Below are 7553 nucleotides of genomic sequence, written 5' to 3' on the forward strand. Positions count from 1 at the left end.
TGTGCCAGGTACTGAGAATACAAAGAAAGGTGTAAGAAAATTTTTATTCTCAAGGAGCTCAAAGTCTAATGATGGAGACCACATGCAAACAACTCTGCACTGGATAGAGCAACCAATAGTGGAATCAGGAAGATCTGAGTTCAAATCTTGCCTCAGACAGATATGTGACCCTGGGCAAAAAGCCTGATTGTTTCCCAAAACAAAACAAACAAGTAACAGCAACAACAACAAAAAATGCAAACAACTATGTACAAATAAACTATATCCAGGATAAACTGGAGATAATCACAGAGAGAAGGTTAATTAGCCTTAAGGCACTATGAAAAGCTTCTTGCAGAAGGCAGGATTTTAGTTGAGACTAAAGAAGTATGGGAAGCCAGGAGAGGGGTGATGAGGAGGTATGGAGGTCAGCCAGTGCATGCCCAGATCTCAGATGAAGGAGCTCCCTGTGACCCCAATGCTTCCTCCAGTTTTCTTCCCATTATGTCAGATTACTGTTTGGGACAATGATGGGAACCCCATTACATGATAGAAGCAAAGACAGGGGGTAACAGTGGACACACCTGCTTTTGCCACCTCTGAAAGTGTGACATTAGCACCCAGGAGGCAGGGATTCCAGGAACGCCAACCAGCCACCTGCTGGGGCATCTCCAGGCCTACCCTTGCATCCCCTTTCATAACTTTCTGCCTTATTGCACACAGCTATGGAGGTAGGGAAACCTGAATTTGAACTCAGGTCTTCCTGACTTCAGGCCTGGGACTCTCCTTTCTCTCCTTACATTTTCCATGGGAAGACATCTCTCCCCATTTAGTTTTCCTGTCTCTGAATCAGACGAGGTTTAGGAGAATTGCTTTCCTCCCACCTGACACCTTGACTTCCACAGTAAATATGCAGTCCCAATTTTATTCTGGAGATCCAGAGAAGGAAAAGTCCAGGTACTAGAAAGTAGTGCTAGAATAATGGAACATAAATCTGTGAAGAGAATTTAAAGGCCATCTAATCTAACCTTCTTGTTTTACAGATAAAGGAACTGAATGAAGGAATTGAGGCTTTCAAATCTGTCCTCAGACACTTACTATCTGTGTGACCCTGGGCAAGTAACTCAACCATACTACGGATTGAGAACTAAGGAAGTTAAATGACTTGGCTAAGGTCACACAGGTGATGCAGTGAATAGAGCCCTGGGCTTGGAACCAGAAAGACTAATTTTCATGAATTCAAATCTAGCCTCAGACACTTAGCAGCAGTGGCAGACACTGGCAGACGCTTAGTGACCCTGGGCAAGTCATTTAACCCTGTCTGCCTCAGTTTCCTCATCTGTAAAATGAGCTGGAGGAAGAAATGGCAAACCACTCCAGTATATTTGCCAAGAAAACCCCTAAATGGGGTCACAAACAGTTGGACATGATTGAAGCAACTCAACAACGTACATGTTGCAAGAACCTTGTTACAAGAACAAGGTCATGAAAATAACAAATGGCAGAGCCACAGGATTTAAATCCAGCACTATCTTCATGTAAAATCATTGTGGATAAGGTAATAGAGTTGATGCCTCAGAGACATCTAGTTTAACTCCCCCATTCATTTTACAGAGGAGTGAAACCAAGACCTGGTGTGGTTAAGTGACTTGCCCAAGGTCACAGAAATATAAATGGTAGAGCTGGAATTCTCTGGCTCCAGAACCAGGGTTCTTCTCACTGTATCATCGCCTTGCAGCTACTTGCTTTGTGTGACTCCAACACCAGAAAGTTATCCCTTCTCCTCTCCTTCTCTGCCACGCTCTCCTTAGAAAGCCAGCAGCTCCACAAAAAGAGCAAATAGATTTCTCTCATAATACCAACCCTTCCATAAAGCTAGGTATTTTTTCATCCTGGCCACATTACCATCCCAATGGTTTTCAGTCAGAGAAGTCTGTGTCTCTGACCACTAACTGGTCCAGCTGATCTTCCCCCAACCCCATCAGGTTTTACCTTGGGCTTGTCTAAGGAAACAGGACCAGATATCAGGCCTTTAACCACAGTGGGCAATTGGGGCCTTTCTCATGTGTTAACAGAATTAAGAGGGCACCAAATTTAGAGGATTCATACCAAGATTGACCTTACCTGGCCTACCAGCCAGACATTCTCTCCCGGTTTGTGGCCAAAGTGATGTATGGAAGTTCTTTGGTTTTCATCACCTGTGAGATAGAAATACTATGGAAAAGCAGGAAATTCTGTCTTGAGACCTCAGTTTCCCTTCTTGCATCTCTTTTTTCCCTGGGCTCTAATAATCTAGTAGCTATATTAAGAAGTGTGGATAATTATGTATTGGGGTATGCTGCAACCAGATTAGGTCAGGTTGTTAAATTTCTAGTATGAGCGTTTAGATCTAGGAGACTGGCAATTGCTACATAACAGGGCTTAACTTGTTGTTTTGTTGATTATCTAAACTTGAGAAAGTGATAGAGAAAATTACAATTCTTGCTGTTGTTCAGTTGTGACCAACTCTTCATGACCCTTTGGGGTTTTCTTGGCAAAGATTTGGTTTGTCATTTCCTTCTCCAGTTCATTTTACAGACGAGGAAACCGAGGCAAACAGAGTTAAGTGATTTGCTCAGGGTCTCACAGTTGCTAAGTGTCTGAGGCAAGATTTGAACTCATGAAAATGAGTCTTTCTGGTTCCAAGCTCAGTGCTCTATCCACTGTGTCCCTGTGTGCCATTAATCAAGTCATTTAACTTCCTTAGGCCTGAATTCTTAACAGGGTTAAGTGACTTGCCCAGGGTTACATAGCTAGTAAGTGTCTGAGGCCAGATATGAACTTAGGAAAACAAGTCTTCCTGATTCCAGGCCAAGTGTTCTATGTACTACCTAGCTGCCTTGAAAATGGTAATAATGAAGATTAAACCTAAAAGTGTACATAAGGTGAATTTTTCCCCCAGACAAACCAGTAGTTAAACATTTAAAAGCACACCACTGGCTATGTGCCAAAGAAGTGAGCTGTTGTTTCAGGACATGGGGACCAGAATTGTCTAAAATTGAAGTGACATAGTATAGTGGGTAGAGTACTAGACTTTGAGTTAGGAAGGTGTGATCAGATGAGTGACCATGGGTAAGTCTCTGAATCTGTTTCTACCTTTCTAAATGGAAATGATAATCATTCCTGTGGTAATTCTATCATAGAGCTATTGGGAGAGATAATGTATGTATAGAACTTTGTTAACCTTAAAGTGCTATATAACGTAATATACTATTACAAAATCTGCTTGGGCTAGAGATTGCATGGCTATGGGAAAGGAGGCATCTTTGTCCATCCTAGAAAGTCAACAATATAAACCTATGTTCAGTCCAACAGGGTCTAATTTGCCGCCCTCCTCCCAGCTCGCTAGCATTTGAATGATCATATACCTAGTAACTGAATATATGCACATGAAAATATGTGTATATAAGCATGCATTTTGTATATATGCATATATACATAATGTATGTATATGAAAATACATATATATTGGCAAAACTAGAGAGAGTTTGACTTAGCACTTATCCATCTATGGTGGGTTGAAACAAGGAGTTAAAGGAGAAGAGCACTGCCTGGAATGCCATGTTCTGGGCTTGGCACAAACTTTGTGAATATTACAGTGCCATCTGGACCATGGTCTTTCACGGTTTACGAATGCCACCCTTTGAGACTTTCAGCACCAGTGCCATCTATCTGGTTGATATCTTCATTTAAGACCAAACTCAGCAAACCACATATCCATATGGTGCTGGTGCATCTCATACAGTGCCAGATGTACACAGGACTAGAAAAGTGTGATGATGAAGAATTGAAATGTCGTGTGCGGAGGGTCAGATTTTCAAGAAGAAAAATCATATAGAGCTTTGCAAGGGGTTCTGGTTCTTCCTTTTGTTCATTTGACCTATAAATTCAGTTTTGATCTTCCTCCTTCCCTCTTTCCTTTTTCTCTTCCTCCCTCCATCCCTTCCTTCCTTCCTTCTTTCCTTCCTTCCTTCCTTCCTTCCTTCCTTCCTTCCTTCCTTCCTTCACTTCTCCCTCCCTCCTTTCCTTCATTCCATGTGTTGTATTGATGCCTTTTGTCTTTACAGCACCACAAATTCAGTGCCTCTCCAGACTGAGCCCTGACAATATAGACAATAACCTGTTTTAGTAGTCCCCCATCCCTCTATCATGAAGTAAATTTTTATGATGATACCTTTTTTTGTGGTTTTTATATGACTTAGAATGTAGTTTGGTGGTCTTTTTCTTTACATGGTTATAATCACTGTATACTTTTCGCTTACTTCTATCTATTAATTTCTTTCCACATAAGTTCACAAAAATACTTCTATGTCTCTCTAGGTTCCACATATTCTCCATTCCTTACTGTATAATAAGTATCGCATTCATATACCATAATTTTATTTTTTCTACCATTTCACATTTGATGAGTACCCACTTGGGTTCTGGTTCTTTGCTAACATAAAGTGTACTACTATGAATATTTTGACATATAATGTGCTTTTGTTTCTGTCTCTAATTTCCTTGGGGGATTGCTGAGTCAAAGGGTATGGCCTGTTCACTTTTCTGGAAATAATTCCAAATTGCAATCTAATTAAGACCACTTCATAGCTCCACCAAAAGTGTATCAGCATGTCTATTTGCTGAAAACCCTATAACACTGACTTTTTATCTTTAGTCACATTTGACAATTTACAGGATGGAAAGTAAAGCCTTGTAGCTGTTTTAATTCACTTTTCTCTTACTACTAGTGAATTAGTAATTTGGAGCATGTCTTCATGGGATCATTTACAGTTCCCAAATCTTCTATTAAGAACTATTTGGTTATAGCCTTATCTATTGAGAGATGTTTCTTGGTGTTATACATTTATTTAAATTAGTTGTATATTAGACATCTGACTTTTATTACTGGCATTTGATGAAAATATCTTTTCCTACTTCTCTTCTAATTCTGTCATCATTGATTTTATTTTTGTGAAACTTTCTAATTTTATGAAGCTATTTTTTATGATCTTTTATCATCTCTTCTATCTTTTGTTCTGTTAAGAATCTCCTGAAGGTGGAGCCAATATGGTAGAGACAAACCAGCAAGTTGCCTGAGCTCTTCCTAGTTTGCCTTGAAAACAATGTTAAATCAAGCCTCTAAACGGATTCTGGAGTTACAGAACCCACAAAAAGATGGAGTGAAACAATTTTCAGCTTAAGACAACTTAGAAGGACTTCAGGAAAGGTCTGTCTTACTTGTGTAAAATGGGAAAACAGTCTAGCACAGATAGTGTCCAGCAAAGCCAGCAGGAGACTCTTAACTACAGCACAGATCACCAACCAAGGTCCCTTGGTCCTGGCTCAGCACGCCAGCATTGAGGCTTCCAGCCTCAGTGAAGAAGGCAAATTACAAGCCTAGGAACCCCAGCCAATAGGCACAACTATGCTGGGTCACCCTGAAGTGCAGTGAGCAAGCTGCAAGCACCTGAGACCCTGGCATGGAAAGCTAGTGACCAGACCCCTGACCCGTCACATAAGCTTGGGATAATTCCTCTGTGCCCCAGGAGCAGAAATAAAATTTAAAAGTCATAAAATAGGTTGAAAAATGATTAAGAAACAGAAAAGAACTCTGACCATACAAACCTACTATGGCAACAGGGAAGATCAAAACACAAACTCAGAAGAAGACAATGTCAAAATGCACTTGTGAAATCTCAGAGGAGAATATGAATTGTCTCAAGCCCAAAAAGTTTTCTTGGAAGAGCTCGAAAAGGACTGTAAAAATCAAGTAATACAGGTAGAAGAAAAACTGGGAAAAGACATGAGAGTTATGCAGGAGAATTATGAAAAAAAATCAACAGCTCAGAAAAAGAAGTACAAAAATTGCCTGAAGAAAACAACTCATTATAAAACAGAATTGGCCAAATTGGAAAAAAAATCCACTGAAGAAAACAACTCCTTTAAAAGTAGAATTGGTCAAATGGAAAAAGGTGTATGAAAGCTAACTGAAGGAAATAATTACTTAAAAATTAGAATTGGGAAAGTAGAAGCTAATACCTCTATGAGAAATCAAGAATCAGTAAAACAAAATCAAAAGAATGAAATAAAAAGAAGAAAATGTAAAATACATCATTGGAAAAACAACTGATCTGGAAAATAGATCCAGGAGAGATAATTTAAAAAATATTAGACTACCTGAAGGCCATGATAAAAAAGAGCCTGAGCATCATCTTTCAAGAAATTATTAAGGAAAACTGCCCCAATATCTTAGAACCAGAGGGTAACATAGTCACCAAAAGAATCCACCAGTCACCTCCTGAAAGATACCCCAAAGTGAAAACTCGAAAGAATATTGCAGTCAAACTCCAGAATTATTGGGTTAAGTAGAAAATACTGCAAGCAGTCAGAAAGAATTCAAATATCAAGGAGCCACAGTCAGGATTACACAGGATTTAGCAGCTTCTACATTAAAAGATTGGAGGGCTTGAAATATTATATTACAGAAGTCAAAGGGCTTGGATTACAACCAAGAATCAACTACCTAGCAAAATAAAGCATAATCTTTCTAGGGATAAGATAGTCAGTCAGTGAAATAATGTACTTTCAAACTGTCCTGATGAAAAGACAAGAACTAAACAGAAAATTTGACCTTCAGATATAAGACTCAAGAGAAGCATAAAAAGATAAACAGGAAAGTAAAACAACAACATGTTATTCAATAAGATTCAAACTGCTTTCTCTACATGAGAAGATGATACTTGTAACTTGAGATCTGTATCTCTATTAGGGCAGTTAGAAGGACTATACATAGACAGAGAGTATGGGTGTAGGTTGACTTTCATGTGATGATATAAAAAGATAAGGGATAAAACAGGATTGTACTGGGAGAAGAGGAAAGGGGAAGGCATGATAGGGTAAATTATATCACATAAAGAGGTGCAAAAACCTATTGCAGTAGAGGAAAAGAAGGAAGGAAGTAACCATTATTTGAACCTTACTCTCATCAGATTTCACTCAAAGAAGCAATAACATACACACTTAGTTGGATATAGAAATTTATCTCACCCTATAGGGAAGGAAAAAGGGAAAGTGTAAGAAAAGGGAGGTAGAGGTAGATAAAAGGGAGGGCATATTGAGGGAGGCAGTGGTCAGAAACAAAATACTGGTGAAGAGGGACAGGGTGAAAGGAGAGAGAAAAGATAAGCAGGGAGAAAAATTGGATGGAGGGAAATACACAGTTAGTAATCATAACTGTGAATGTAAATGGGATGAACTCTCCCATAAAATGGAAGTGGATAGCAGAGTGGATTAAAACCCATAATCCTACAATATGTTGTTTACAAGAAACACGTCTAAAGCAGAGAGATACACACAGAGTGAAGGTAAAGGGCTGGAGCAGAATATATTATGCTTCAGCTGAAGTTAAAAAAAACATCAGAGGTAGCAATCTTGATCTCAGACAAAATAAAAGCAAAAATAAATCTAATTTAAAAAGATAAAGAAGGAAATTATATCTCACTAAAAGGTCTTGGAGACAATGAAATACTATCAATATTAAACATATATGATCC

This window comes from Petaurus breviceps, unplaced genomic scaffold, assembly GCF_028583685.1.
Source record: "Petaurus breviceps papuanus isolate PSGF00001 unplaced genomic scaffold, PetGlider_PUasm1.0 90865, whole genome shotgun sequence".
NCBI lineage: Eukaryota > Metazoa > Chordata > Mammalia > Diprotodontia > Petauridae > Petaurus > Petaurus breviceps.